Source organism: Taudactylus pleione, unplaced genomic scaffold (genome assembly GCF_031769625.1).
Source record: "Taudactylus pleione unplaced genomic scaffold, aTauple2 ptg000830l, whole genome shotgun sequence".
Lineage (NCBI taxonomy): Eukaryota > Metazoa > Chordata > Amphibia > Anura > Myobatrachidae > Taudactylus > Taudactylus pleione.
The window spans coordinates 6,661,355-6,678,423 of record NW_028285232.1 but is presented as its reverse complement, the minus strand read 5'-3'; the positions used below and the strand labels follow the sequence as shown (position 1 = coordinate 6,678,423).

Below are 17,069 nucleotides of genomic sequence, written 5' to 3'. Positions count from 1 at the left end.
CTGTAGTGCCTACACTGACCGATATGTCACCCTCCCTCATCCCCTGTAGTGCCTACACTATATGATATGTCACCCTCCCTCATCCCCTGTAGTGCCTATACGGTACAATATGTCACCCTTCCTCATCCCCTGTAGTGCCTACACTGAGCGACATGTCCTCCTCCTTCATCCCCTGTAGTGCCTACACTGAGCGACATGTCATCCTCCCGCATCCCCTGTAGTGCCTACACTGTACGATATGTCACCCTCCCTCATCCCCTGTAGTGCCTACACTGTACGACATGTCACCCTCCCTCATCCCCTGTAGTGCCTACACTGTACGACATGTCACCCTCCCTCATCCCCTGTAGTGCCTACACTGACCGATATGTCACCCTCCCTCATCTCCTTTAGTGCCTACACTGAGCGATATGTCACCCTCCCTCATCCCCTGTAGTGCCTACACTGAGCGACATGTCACCCTCCCTCATTACCCTGTAGTGTCTACACTGTACGACATGTCACCCTCCCTCTTCCCCTGTAGTGCCTACACTGTACGATATGTCACCCTCCCTCATCCCCTGTAGTGCCTACACTGTACGATATGTCACCCTCCCTCATCCCCTGTAGTGCCTACACTATACGATATGTCACTCTCCCTCATCCCCTGTAGTGCCTACACTGTACGATATGTCACCCTCCCTCTTCCCCTGTAGTGCCTACACTGTACGACATGTCACCCTCCCTCATCTCCTTTAGTGCCTACACTGTACGATATGTCACCCTCCCTCATCTCCTTTAGTGCCTACACTGTACGATATGTCACCCTCCCTCATCCCCTGTAGTGCCTACACTGTATGATATGTCACCCTCCCTCATCCCTGTAGTGCCTACACTGACCGATATGTCACCCTCCCTCATCCCCTGTAGTGCCTACACTGACCGATATGTCACCCTCCCTCATCTCCTTTAGTGCCTACACTGAGCGATATGTCACCCTCCCTCATCCCCTGAAATACCTGCACTGTACGATATGTCACCCTCCCTCATCCCCTGTAGTGCCTACACTGACCGATATGTCACCCTCCCTCATCTCCTTTAGTGCCTACACTGTACGATATGTCACCATCCCTCATCCCCTGTTGTGGCTACACTGACCGATATGTCACCCTCCCTCATCTCCTTTAGTGCCTACACTGTACGATATGTAACCCTCCCTCATCCCCTGAAGTACCTGCACTGTACGATATGTCACCCTCCTTCATCTCCTTTAGTGCCTACACTGTACGATATGTCACCCTCCCTCATCCCCTGAAGTACCTGCACTGTACGATATGTCACCCTCCCTCATCCCCTGTAGTGCCTACACTGTACGATATGTCACCCTCCCTCATCCCCTGTAGTGCCTACACTATACGATATGTCACTCTCCCTCATCCCCTGTAGTGCCTACACTGTACGATATGTCACCCTCCCTCATCCCCTGTAGTGCCTACACTGTATGACATGTCACCCTCCCTCATCTCTTTTAGTGCCTACACTGTACGATATGTCGCCCTCCCTCATCCCCTGTAGTGCCTACACTGAGCGATATGTCACCCTCCCTCATCCCCTGAAGTACCTGCACTGTACGATATGTCACCCTCCCTCATCCCCTGTAGTGCCTACACTGACCGATATGTCACCCTCCCTCATCTCCTTTAGTGCCTACACTGTACGATATGTCACCATCCCTCATCCCCTGTAGTGCCTACACTGTACGATATGTAACCCTCCCTCTTCCCCTGTAGTGCCTACACTGTACGATATGTCACCCTCCCTCATCCCCTGTAGTGCCTACACTGTACGATATGTCACCCTCCCTCATCCTCTGTAGTGCCTACACTGTACGACATGTCCCCCTCCCTCATCCCCTGTAGTCCCTACACTGTATGATATGTCACCCTCCCTCATCCCCTGTAGTGCCTGCACTGTACGATATGTCACCCTCCCTCATCCTCTGTAGTGCCTACACTGTACGATATGTCACCCTCCCTCATCCCCTGTAGTGCCTGCACTGAGCGACATGTCACCCTCCCTCATCCCCTGTAGTGCCTACACTGAGCGATATGTCACCCTCCCTCATCCCCTGTAGTGCCTACACTGACCAATATGTCACCCTCCCTCATCTCCTTTAGTGCCTACACTGAGCGATATGTCACCCTCCCTCATCCCCTGAAGTACCTGCACTGTACGATATGTCACCCTCCCTCATCCCCTGTAGTGCCTACACTGACCGATATGTCACCCTCCCTCATCTCCTTTAGTGCCTACACTGTACGACATGTCACCCTCCCTCTTCCTCTGTAGTGCCTACACTGTACGATATGTCACCCTCCCTCATCCCCTGTAGTGCCTACACTGTACAATATGTCACCCTCCCTCATCCCCTGTAGTGCCTACACTATACGATATGTCACCCTCCCTCATCCCCTGTAGTGCCTACACTGTACAATATGTCACCCTCCCTCATCCCCTGTAGTGCCTACACTATACGATATGTCACTCTCCCTCATCCCCTGTAGTGCCTACACTGTACGATATGTCACCCTCCCTCATCCCCTGTAGTGCCTACACTATACGATATGTCACTCTCCCTCATCCCCTGTAGTGCCTACACTGTACGATATGTCACCATCCCTCATCCCCTGTAGTGCCTACACTGTACGATATGTCACCCTCCCTCATCCCCTGTAGTGCCTACACTGTACAATATGTCACCCTCCCTCATCCCCTGTAGTGCCTACACTATACGATATGTCACTCTCCCTCATCCCCTGTAGTGCCTACACTGTACGATATGTCACCCTCCCTCATCCCTTGTAGTGCCTACACTGTACGACATGTCACCCTCCCTCATCTCCTTTAGTGCCTACACTGTACGATATGTCACCCTCCCTCATCCCCTGTAGTGCCTACACTGTACGACATGTCACCCTCCCTCATCTCCTTTAGTGCCTACTCTGTACGATATGTCACCCTCCCTCATCCCCTGTAGTGCCTACACTGAGCGATATGTCACCCTCCCTCATCCCCTGTAGTGCCTACACTGTACGATATGTCACTCTCCCTCATCCCCTGTAGTGCCTACACTGTACAATATGTCACCCTCCCTCATCCCCTGTAGTGCCTGCACTGTACGATATGTCACTCTCCCTCATCCCCTGTAGTTCCTACACTATACGATATGTCACTCTCCCTCATCCCCTGTAGTGCCTACACTGTACGATATGTCACCCTCCCTCATCCCCTGTAGTGCCTACACTATACGATATGTCACTCTCCCTCATCCCCTGTAGTGCCTACACTGTACGATATGTCACCATCCCTCATCCCCTGTAGTGCCTACACTGTACGATATGTCACCCTCCCTCATCCCCTGTAGTGCCTACACTGTACAATATGTCACCCTCCCTCATCCCCTGTAGTGCCTACACTATACGATATGTCACTCTCCCTCATCCCCTGTAGTGCCTACACTGTACGATATGTCACCCTCCCTCATCCCTTGTAGTGCCTACACTGTACGACATGTCACCCTCCCTCATCTCCTTTAGTGCCTACACTGTACGATATGTCACCCTCCCTCATCCCCTGTAGTGCCTACACTGTACGACATGTCACCCTCCCTCATCTCCTTTAGTGCCTACACTGTACGATATGTCACCCTCCCTCATCCCCTGTAGTGCCTACACTGAGCGATATGTCACCCTCCCTCATCCCCTGTAGTGCCTACACTGACCGATATGTCACCCTCCCTCATCTCCTTTAGTGCCTACACTGTACGATATGTCACCATCCATCATCCCCTGTAGTGCCTACACTGTACGATATGTAACCCTCCCTCTTCCCCTGTAGTGCCTACACTGTACGATATGTCACCATCCCTCATCCCCTGTAGTGCCTACACTGTACGATATGTAACCCTCCCTCTTCCCCTGTAGTGCCTACACTGTACGATATGTCACCCTCCCTCATCCCCTGTAGTGCCTACACTGTACGATATGTCACCCTCCCTCATCCTCTGTAGTGCCTACACTGTACGACATGTCCCCCTCCCTCATCCCCTGTAGTCCCTACACTGTATGATATGTCACCCTCCCTCATCCCCTGTAGTGCCTGCACTGTACGATATGTCACCCTCCCTCATCCTCTGTAGTGCCTACACTGAGCGACATGTCACCCTCCCTCATCCCCTGTAGTGCCTACACTGAGCGATATGTCACCCTCCCTCATCCCCTGTAGTGCCTACACTGACCGATATGTCACCCTCCCTCATCTCCTTTAGTGCCTACACTGAGCGATATGTCACCCTCCCTCATCCCCTGAAGTACCTGCACTGTACGATATGTCACCCTCCCTCATCCCCTGTAGTGCCTACACTGACCGATATGTCACCCTCCCTCATCTCCTTTAGTGCCTACACTGTACGACATGTCACCCTCCCTCTTCCTCTGTAGTGCCTACACTGTACGATATGTCACCATCCCTCATCCCCTGTAGTGCCTACACTGTACGATATGTCACCCTCCCTCATCCCCTGTAGTGCCTACACTGTACGATATGTCACCCTCCCTCATCCCTGAACATGGTCAATCGTTGTCAGCGTTTTGGGGTTGGTGACCGGGTTGAGGCAGAAAAACGCAGGCGCGGCTGTCCGTATAAACACCGATTCATGAGCGTGCTTGCGCAGCATGAGGGCCCTCTGCGTGCGAGGAGAGCTCCCGAGTCAGACCTTCCGCAAGGGCAAGATGGCCACTGATGGTACCGATATTTGCGCAGGTAGGCAGCAGTGGGCGTATGCAGGCTCAGGTGATCTTTGCAGACATTACCATATTGTCGCAGCTGCTTTGCATATAAAAACGCAGCTGCGATCGCATTATTGTCTCTCTCTGAATCAGGCCCTAAGTTTGGACACACCCCTCCCAAATCTAATCTCTCTGCACAAGTTACATCTGACCCCCCTGCAGCATGGCTTTAATTAGGTGAAAAGCTACTAGGTTTTGATTTGCTATTTCCCCAAATCTGGATCAAATCGCGACTAAAACACCTTTTTAGGTGAAAAATAAGCGATAATATGACCAACGCTAGTATAGGCGCATGGAACCTGGTGGCTCACTCGCACCAGGCGTCTTCCGCCACATGGCATATCGTGGCTAGATGTATGTGGACACGTCTGTAAGAGGCCAAGCACCATTTAAGCATGCAGATTTTTTTTAGCTGCGTGCCTACACATCATTATCTCCTTTTCAAAATCACTCTGAAGGGTAGATAAATATGGCTGCTAGTAACACACAGGGACCTATTTCTAATAGATATGACACAGAGACTCAGGTTCAGCTTGTGATATAATAGTGGGGGGGTGTTATAGTGCAAACAAAGGGCCTGATTCAGACCCGCTCGCGAGCGCTGTTGGCCCAGTGCGCATGCGCACGACGGAGGCGGCTCCGTTGTGCGCATGCGCAAGACTCAGATAGCGATGGGCAAGCCGTCGCTCCGGGTCTCGCACCAATGGGCACGTGTTGTCGATGTTGAGTGACAGCACGCCCACTTTGGTGGGCGGGCCCTGGCTGCCCAGACGGAGGCGTTCCCATGGGATCGCCTACCGTCTGGGCCCGGCCCCACTGACATCACAAGTGATTTCAGTGGGTGGACTTCTTGCTCTGTAAGAGCAAGAAGTCCCCTGGGACTTGAGGCAACGAGACCCTACCTCAAGGGTCTCGTCGCAAGTCCGATGGTCGCGATGGTCTTGACCATCGCGACCATCATCCTGGCCGCTCACACTAGCCGCTCTAAAAATACAATAGGCGGGCACTGATTCAGAGCCAGCGCTCTGAAAGAGCGTCCGGCTCTGAATCAGGCCCAAAGCACCAATGAATCTGCCATAGCGTTTCTGCTTACTAAGGGGCCCATTTATTAATTATTAATGTGCGTCAATAAGAAATAATCTGCCGCCGGAGTAAATTAGGAGACAGAGGCTCAGATCACTTTACTTTCATTTGCTGGGGGCTGCCGTATTACTACCCATGTGCAGTCTGCAAAGTGGTGAATGTCGGGGGTCTGCAAAGTGGTGAATGCCGGGGGGTCTGCAAAGTGGTGAATGCCGGGGGGTCTGCAAAGTGGTGAATGCCGGGAGGTCTGCAAGGTGGTGAATGCCGGGGACTTTCTGCAATCGTCAGCCAGTAAGCTACAATGACCAACGCCATCTTCCAATAACCGCTGCGGTTCCCTGTAGATACATTGGGGGTAAAATTAATACTTGCGAGTACCCCCCAAAAATTTGTGTTTTCCGGGGTTGTCCCACAAATATTAATTGATAAATAGGCCCCTCAATCATGTGCCATATGATGTGACTGTGGTTACCATGGTAGCTAAATAACACTGTGCAGACACCCATAGCAATACACCATTGTGGCCCTTTCGGGTGAGAAGTGCCGCTGACCCCAGTAGGTGAAACTACCCGGTGTATTGATGGGGAGCGCACCCCCGTACTGCAACAAGTTGGACGCTGGACTGATGATCTCTCCTATCTATAATAAAGCCGATACGCAAGGTGTGATAGGGAATGGCCGGTGGGAAAAGGAATTCCTCAGGACCTGCACCCACTGTAAGACCTGAATACTCTTCCCCTGATCACTCCCCAGCCAGTAACAAGGTAACCTCATTACCAGACACTAACCCCAGCCCTTATACCCTAACAATTAACCCTATCTGCCCCTGAGCGGAGGTGTAAAGGCCGTCGCGGCTATCCGTACTCCATTATTCTTCTGTTAAGAAAATCACCTCATCTTTTTCATGGCATTGCTGCTGTAACATTATAATGGACCTTAAAAATGTGTCCTGTATATAATGGGGCCCAGTCACCTACACACCTACTCCCCCCTTTCCAGAGGGCAGAAGGGTGTCTAGGTGTGCGCATGGGTACGGGAGAAGTGCGTCTAGGTGTGCGCATGTGTACGGGAGAAGTGCGTCTAGGTGTGCGCATGGGTACGGGAGAAGTGCGCCTTGGTGTGCGCATGGGTACGGGAGAAGTGCGTCTAGGTGTGCGCATGTGTACGGGAGAAGTGCGTCTAGGTGTGCGCATGGGTACGGGAGAAGTGCGCCTTGGTGTGCGCATGGGTACGGGAGAAGTGCGTCTAGGTGTGTGCATGGGTACGGGAGAAGTGCGTCTAGGTGTGCGCATGGGTACGGGAGAAGTGCATCTAGGTGTGCGCATGGGTACGGGAGAAGTGCGTCTAGGTGTGCGCATGGGTACGGGAGAAGTGCATCTAGGTGTGCGCATGGGTACGGGAGAAGTGCGTCTTGGTGTGCGCATGGGAACGGGATAACTGCGTCTAGGTGTGCGTATGGGTACAGGAGAAGTGCGTCTAGGTGTGCGCATGGGTACAGGAGAAGTGCGTGTAGGTGTGCACATGGGTACGGGAGAAGTGCGTCTAGGTGTGCGCATGGGTTCGGGAGAAGTGTGTCTAGGTGTGCGCATGGGTACGGGAGAAGTGTGTCTAGGTGTGCACATGGGTACAGGAGAAGTGCGTCTAGGTGTGCGCATGGGTACGGGAGAAGTGCGTGTAGGTGTGCGCATGGGTACGGGAGAAGTGCGTCTTGGAGTGCGCATGGGTACGGGAGAAGTGCGTCTAGGTGTGCGCATGGGTACAGGAGAAGTGCGTCTTGGAGTGCGCATGGGTATGGGAGAAGTGCGTCTAGGTGTGTGCATGGGTACGGGAGAAGTGCGTCTAGGTGTGCGCATGGGTACGGGAGAAGTGCATCTAGGTGTGCGCATGGGTACGGGAGAAGTGCGTCTAGGTGTGCGCATGGGTACGGGAGAAGTGCATCTAGGTGTGCGCATGGGTACGGGAGAAGTGCGTCTTGGTGTGCACATGGGAACGGGATAACTGCGTCTAGGTGTGCGTATGGGTACAGGAGAAGTGCGTCTAGGTGTGCGCATGGGTACAGGAGAAGTGCGTGTAGGTGTGCACATGGGTACGGGAGAAGAGCGTCTAGGTGTGCGCATGGGTTCGGGAGAAGTGTGTCTAGGTGTGCGCATGGGTACGGGAGAAGTGTGTCTAGGTGTGCACATGGGTACAGGAGAAGTGCGTCTAGGTGTGCGCATGGGTACGGGAGAAGTGCGTGTAGGTGTGCGCATGGGTACGGGAGAAGTGCGTCTTGGAGTGCGCATGGGTACGGGAGAAGTGCGTCTAGGTGTGCGCATGGGTACAGGAGAAGTGCGTCTTGGAGTGCGCATGGGTATGGGAGAAGTGCGTCTAGGTGTGCACATGGGTACGGGAGAAGTGCGTCTAGGTGTGGGCATGGGTACGGGAGAAGTGCGTCTAGGTGTGCGCATGGGTACGGGAGAAGTGCATCTTGGAGTGCACATGTTTACGGGAGAAGTGCGTCTAGGTGTGCGCATGGGTACAGGAGAAGTGCGTCTAGGTGTGCGCATGGGTACGGGAGAAGTGCATCTAGGTGTGCGCATGGGTACGGGAGAAGTGCGTCTAGGTGTGCGCATCGGTACGGGAGAAGTGCGCCTAGGTGTGCACATGGGTACGGGAGAAGTGCGTCTAGGTGTGCGCATGGGTACGGGAGAAGTGCGTCTAGGTGTGCGCATGGGTACGGGAGAAGTGCATCTAGGTGTGCGCATGGGTACGGGAGAAGTGCGTCTAGGTGTGCGCATGGGTACGGGAGAAATGCGTCCAGGTGTGCGCATGGGTACGTGAGAAGTGCGTCTAGGTGTGCGCATGGGTACAGGAGAAGTGCGTCTAGGTGTGCACATGGGTACGGGAGAAGGGGAGAGGCGCGGTGTCCTATAGTGTAAGTGCCTCCTGAGACTGTCAATAAACCTTTCAGGTTTTTTTTCCAGAATACTCCTGAGCGTGAGGAGAAAGCGTCTGGTCCTACGTCTGGTCCTACGTCTGGTCCTACGTCTGGCTCTTGTGTTTGTTTGAAGCCTTGTTTTTAGATTGGGTAAAGGGCAGCAAGGATCGCGCTCCACCCTGAGGGCACATCCTATATAAAAATGTAGGGTGCCAACTCCCCCTGTATCTGCTTCTAATAACCCAACTGCTCAGATCGGAATCATGCTTCAGCGTGACGCCCATCAGCGAAGCACAGCTCCATGCCGCCATTTTGTTCTATAAACCTTTGCGCGTTGTCAGAGATTTAGGGGCACTTGCGCCAATCTTCCGTTTTAGGAAAGCCGTCAGCGTGTCTGTAAGGAAGACACTAATAGAAGCAGCTTCAATGTAATTCCTGGTTTATTTGGGAAATGTGTAATTAGGAGTAGTAACATTTTGTTATATATCGCTGGTTTTCTGTCGTTCCCGTAACCTGTCATAATGTGTCATTGCTGCTAATGTGTGTGTGTGTGTGTGTGTGTGTGTGTGTGTGTGTATGTGTGTGTATGTGTGTGTGTGTGTGTGTAGAGTTGCTGCATACAATTAGTGTCAGAGTCAGACGCTGGGACACTGAGAGACACTCGGGGACTGAGAGGGGTCCTGCAGGAATGCAGCGCGGATCTATTCATTCCTGGGAGCTGTCACCCGGGGTACATTCCTCAGCCCCTCAATGAGGGTCACATGTCTCTAATCTCCTTACAGACTCATTTCAATTCAGATGGCCTATGAAAGAATTCATCAATCATTTCCAGAGAGGGATTAGAGGGGAGCAGACTTTTGTGCCTCCTAATAGCAGCCTGTGGTTGTGGAAGGGACTCTCCTGGTGCTGGGACTCACTGCACCTACCCCGAGCGGCAGGACCATCATATGTAAGTACAGTCTTTAATTAGGGCTACCAGGGCGGGATATGTTACTTAATTGCTCTCCACAACTCTTAAGTTGTTGAGGGACTACAAGTCTCAGGATTCTCTGGCAAATGCTTACTCTGAAGCAAATTCGGGCGTCCTGCTCCTCTAGAACTGTTGTGAATGACCCAGCATGGTCACCCTGAGAGCAATAATCTGTCTCACCATATACACAACTGTACACTCAGCTGTCACCATAGGCTCCCTCCCGCCTCACAGCGCACTAACAGACTATACACAGCGCTCTCCTGCTGGCTTCTTCCCACTACTATCTGACACCACACACACACAGTGCACACACACTATACACACACACACACTATACACACACACACACACACACTCAGAGCGTGCACACACACTATACACACACACACACTATACACACACACACACACACTCAGAGCGTGCACACACACTATACACACACACACACACACACACTATACACACACACTCAGAGCGTGCACACACACTATACACACACACACACACACACTATACACACACTATACACACACTATACACACACACTCAGAGCGTGCACACACACTATACACACACACACACACACACACACACACACATTGCACACACACTATACACACACACACACACAGTGCACACACACTATACACACACACACTCAGAGCGTGCACACACACTATACACACACACACACACACACTCAGAGCATGCACACACACTATACACACACACACACTCAGAGCGTGCACACACACTGTACACACACACACACACTCACTCAGAGCGTGCACATACACTATACACACTATACACACACACTCAGAGCGTGCACACACACTATACACACACACACTCAGAGCATGGACACACACTATACACACACACACACACACTCAGAGCGTGCACACACACTATACACACACACACACACTCAGAGCGTGCACACACACTGTACACACACACACACACACTCACTCAGAGCGTGCACATACACTATACACACACACACTCAGAGCATGCACACACACTATACACACACACACACTCACTCAGAGCGTGCACATACACTATACACACACACACACTCAGAGCATGCACACACACTATACACACACACACACACTCAGAGCGTGCACATACACTATACACACACACACACTCACTCAGAGCGTGCACATACACTATACACACACACACACACACAAACAAAGCGTGCACATACACTATACACACACACACACTCAGAGCGTGCACATACACTATGCACACACACTCACACTCAGAGCGTGCACATACACTATACACACACACACACACAAACAGAGCGTGCACATACACTATACACACACACACTCAGAGCGTGCACATACACTATACACACACACTCACTCAGAGCGTGCACATACACTATACACACACACACACAAACAGAGCGTGCACATACACTATACACACACACACTCACTCAGAGCGTGCACATACACTATACACACACTCACTCAGAGCGTGCACATACACTATACACACACACAGAGCGTGCACATACACTATACACACACACACACACAGAGCGTGCACATACACTATACACACACACACACACACTCAGAGCGTGCACATACACTATACACACACACACACACACTCAGAGCGTGCACATACACTATAACAACACACACACACAGCGTGCACATACACTATACACAGAGTGCACACACTCGCTCAGAGCGTGTACATACACTATACACACTGGGCCTGATTCAGAGCTGGACGCTATTTGCGGACGCTCGTTCTTAAAAATGGGCCGGATATTTAAATTGAGCGCTCGCTCTTTGCGTTGTGTTGACGCCTCTATGTCCGAGTGAACGTCCGAAAAATGCGCTCGCTATTTTGTAAATACGCCCCTTTGCCGTTTGCATCACACATCATCTTCGTTATTTATTAGATTAATCGGGAACATCGAAAGGCGCCTGAACTGCTCGCAGTGCTTGTGGTAGGATTTTCTTACCGCTATCACTGCGAGCAGTTCAGGCTAAAAGACAACCAAGTGACGTGGTCGATGACGCTCCTTTACTAATTATGCACACCCTTTAAACACCCTTTTGACCGTTAGGCACGCCTGCGTTCGGATCTCCACACCCCCGTTTTCAAGCACCTTCCAAGAGGCCGCTCCAAAAAAAAAAAAGCCCGACCCTGATTCAGAGCGAGCGGCTCTGAATACATACAGTACACCCACACATACACTATACACACAGTATTTACATACACTATACACACAGTACACACACATATACACTATACACACGTAATACACACAGTATGTACATACACTATACACACACAGTACACACACATACAGTATACACACATTATGTACATAAACTAGACACACAGTACACACATAATACACACAGTATGTACACACATTATACACACACAGTACACACACATATACACTATACACACAGTACACACACATATACACTATACACACAGTATGTACATACACTATACACACAGGGCCTGATTCAGAGCCGCTCGTAAGCGGCCGCTCGTTCGTTCCTACCGATGTTCGCACAACTGCGCATGCGTACGGATTTTAATACGCATGTGCGAACCAGTCAGTGCGGCCGAAAATCGTGTGCTCGCTATATAGCGAATGCCTGCTATTTTGAGTGACAGGATGAGGCGTTTGTGGGTGGTAACAGGGGAAGGTGCTTGAAAACATGGAGTGGAGATCAGAACGCAGGCGTGCCTAAAGGTCAAAACGGGCGTTTTAAGGGTGTGCATAATTAATACAGCAGCGTCATTGACCACGTCACTTGGTTGTTTTATAGCCAGAACTGCTCGCATGATTGCGGTAGAAAAAAACAACCACAAGAATAGCGAGCAGTTCATACGCCTTTCGATGTACTCGATTAATCTAATAAATAGCGGACATGACGTAGGATGCGAGCGGCCAGGGGGCGTTTTTTTCAAAATTACGTTCGCATGTTTTGTTTGCTCGTTCAGACATAGAGGCGTGAACAGACCGCAAAGAGCGAACGGTTCATTTAAATAGCCACCCCTTTTTCTGAACGAGCGAGCGCAAATAGCGTCCGGCTCTGAATCAGGCCCACAGTACACACACATATACATTATACACACATAATACACACAGTATGTACATACACTATACACACACAGTACACACACATATACACTATACACACAGTACACACACATATACATTATACACACATAATACACACAGTATGTACATACACTATACACACACAGTACACACACATATACACTATACACACAGTATGTACATACACTATACACACACACAGTACAAACACATATACACTATACACACAATACACACACATATACACTATACACACAGTATGTACATACACTATACACACAGTACACACACATATACACTATACACACAGTACACACATATACACTATACACACAGTACACACACATATACACTATACACACAGTATGTACATACACTATACACACAGTACACACACATATACACTATACACACAGTATGTACATACACTATACACACACACAGTACAAACACATATACACTATACACACAATACACACACATATACACTATACACACAGTATGTACATACACTATACACACAGTACACACATAGACACTATACACACAGTACACACACATATACACTATACACAAATAATACACACACATATACACTATACACACAGTACGTACATACACTATACACACAGTACACACACATATACACTATACACACAGTACACACACATATACACTATACACACACAGTACACACACATATACACTATACACACAGTACACACACATATACACTATACACAAATAATACACACAGTATGTACATACACTATACACACACAGTACACACACATATACACTATACACACAGTACACACAGTATGTACATACACTATACACACAGTACACACACATATACACTATACACACAGTACACACACATATACACTATACACACAGTACACACATATACACTGACTGTTGGCCACTCAGAGGACATGTCTAAGGGTGACAATCTCTGTGGTATTTTGCTGCATAAATCACTATGGAACTTTTCCGTCGCAGCGCACAATTGTACTGTAGCATCATGCACTGACTGTGCACTAAAGCCTGCTCCACCTGCAGTGTGCCCAGTAACATCACAGACACCATGTGGGGGTTCCCTGCCTGTCTGTATAACATCATAGTAGTTGTATAAGGGCCAGGTTAGCTAGGAAACAGATGCACTCCGTGTATATCCGGTCCCAGTGATACTATAGAGATAAATAGGCTGTATAGCCTCCACCGTGACCCCCTTCTCCGTACATCATTCTCCTCTCCTGCACTTCACACCTAATGTACTACGGCAGCTACCTGGCGGGGTGAGGAGGGTATTATTATACATTGCTGCATCAGCCCAGACAACTGCAATAATAAGTTAGGTGTAGTACATTCACAAGCTGCCAGTTGTCCCGGGGGGAAGGGGTCATATTTGAGGGTCTGTATGGAGCTGGGATCTGAGCTGGGAGTGATTATGGGGAGTTCCAGGGTTATTGGTGGGAGTACAGGAAGCTGCAATCATGTATAGAACGCAGGAGACAGAGATGGATCACCCACACATATATATACCTCTCATACAGACACACGTGTGCTATATGGCTACATGTGTATGGTATGACCTCTCATACAGACACGTGATATATGGCTACATATGTATGGTATGACCTCTCATACAGAAACACGTGTGCTATATGGCTACATGTGTATCATATGACCTCTCATACAGACACGTGATATATGGCTACATATGTATGGTATGACCTCTCATACAGACACGTGATATATGGCTACATGTGTATGGTATGACCTCTCATACAGACACATGATATATGGCTACATGTGTATGGTATGACCTCTCATACAGAAACACGTGATATATGGCTACATGTGTATGGTATGACCTCTCATACAGACACATGTGATATATGGCTACATGTGTATCATATGACCTCTCATACAGACACGTGATATATGGCTACATATGTATGGTATGACCTCTCATACAGAAACATGTGATATATGACTACATGTGTATCATATGACCTCTCATACAGAAACATGTCATATATGGCTACATGTGTATGGTATGACCTCTCCTGGCGTATACTGTATATATATACGGTACGCCAACGTCTGACAGCTACTGCTGATAAAAGAAAGAGGTCTAACAGGCCACACAGCATTCTCCCCCTATTTGTACCTTGCTGTGTATTATCGCTATTGCGTCAGGCTTACGTGAGAGATTGACGTTTTCGCAGAGATATTTGCCCCGGTGATGGGTGGATCTGGGTGTATTTTATGCACAATGATCTAAGTGTAGTCAACAAAAAGGTGTAAAGCCTAAATAGCACATACTGATGTGTCCACATACATCTAGCATCATTGTGCGCTAAACAGCCCTTCTAATCGCGCCATGCCATGGCGTGACTCCGTAGGGCCGAGCGTCTATTTGTGCCACTTTTTACCTTCAAATACGTCTTATATACACAGTGATGTGAATAGATAGCACAAGCAGCTTCAGTAAAATGATATGCAGCATGCCTATGTTCTGTGTGTGCGTCTGCGGGTGTATCTGCATGTAACATGCTACGTTACAGTGTCAGGGCTGCAGCATGCCTATGTTCTCTGTGCCTCTGCGGGTGTATCTGTATGTGAAACGCTACGTTACAGTGCAACAGCCGCTGACAATGTAACGTAGCATTTCACATGCAGAGACACCCGCAGAGGCACACAGAACATAGGCATGCTGCTAATCATTTTACTCAGCAGAAGCTGCTTGTGCTATCTATTCACATCACTGTGTGAGTAAGGAGCATTTGAAGGTAAAAATTTGCATAGAAGACGCTCAGCGCTACAGAGGCACATGGAGCTCCTGCGTTATGTGTGGTGTAACTTGTAGCGCATAGAGGATAGATGTATGTGGACACATCTGTATGTAAGGTGCAAAGCCTAAATAGCACATAGGTAAGGTGCAAAGCCTAAATAGCACATAGGTAAGGTGCAAAGCCTAAATAGCACATAGGTAAGGTGCAAAGCCTAAATAGCACATAGGTAAGGTACAAAGCCTAAAGAGCACATAGGTAAGGTGCAAAGCCTAAATAGCAAATAGGTAAGGTACAAAGCCTAAAGAGCACATAGGTAAGGTGCAAAGCCTAAATAGCACATAGGTAAGGTGCAAAGCCTAAATAGCACATAAGTAAAGTGCAAAGCCTAAATAGCACATAGGTAAGGTGCAAAGCCTAAATAGCACATAGGTAAGGTGCAAAGCCTAAATAGCACATAGGTAAGGTGCAAAGCCTAAATAGCACATAGGTAAAGTGCAAAGCCTAAATAGCACATAAGTAAGGTACAAAGCCTAAATAGCACATAGGTAAGGTACAAAGCCTAAAGCAGCACATAGGTAAGGTGCAAAGCCTAAATAGCACATAGGTAAGGTGCAAAGCCTAAATAGCACATAGGTAAGGTACAAAGCCTAAATAGCACATAGGTAAGGTGCAAAGCCTAAATAGCACATAGGTAAGGTGCAAAGCCTAAATAGCACATAGGTAAAGTGCAAAGCCTAAATAGCACATAAGTAAGGTACAAAGCCTAAATAGCACATAGGTAAGGTACAAAGCCTAAAGAGCACATAGGTAAGGTGCAAAGCCTAAATAGCACATAGGTAAGGTGCAAAGCCTAAATAGCACATAGGTAAGGTGCAAAGCCTAAATAGCAAATAGGTAAGGTACAAAGCCTAAAGAGCACATAGGTAAGGTGCAAAGCCTAAATAGCACATAGGTAAGGCGCAAAGCCTAAATAGCACATAGGTAAGGTACAAAGCCTAAATAGCACATAGGTAAGGGGCAAAGCCTAAATAGCACATAAGTAAAGTGCAAAGCCTAAATAGCACATAGGTAAGGTGCAAAGCCTAAATAGCACATAGCTAAAGTGCAAAGCCTAAATAGCACATAGGTAAGGTGCAAAGCCTAAATAGCACATAGGTAAGGTACAAAGCCTAAATAGCACATAGGTAAGGTGCAAAGCCTAAATAGCACATAGGTAAGGGGCAAAGCCTAAATAGCACATAGGTAAGGGGCAAAGCCTAAATAGCACATAGGTAAGGGGCAAAGCCTAAATAGCACATTGGTAAGGGGCAAAGCCTAAATAGCACATTGGTAA

The 17,069-nt window shown here is 48.9% G+C and overlaps 1 protein-coding gene across 3 annotated transcripts in view; it reads left to right on the top strand.

The window, feature by feature from the left end:
* Positions 1-17,069, top strand: part of CNTFR (ciliary neurotrophic factor receptor) — an 822,875-nt gene that overhangs the window by 242,432 nt on the left and 563,374 nt on the right. Inside the window, exon 1 of one of the 3 annotated variants that reach the window (XM_088458404.1) lies at positions 9,692-9,775. The exons of the other annotated variants lie outside the window; for them this stretch is intronic. The gene's annotated coding sequence lies outside the window, so the exon portion shown is untranslated. Of the gene's footprint in view, positions 1-9,691; positions 9,776-17,069 lie in introns of those variants that run through there. 3 annotated transcript variants of the gene reach the window in all.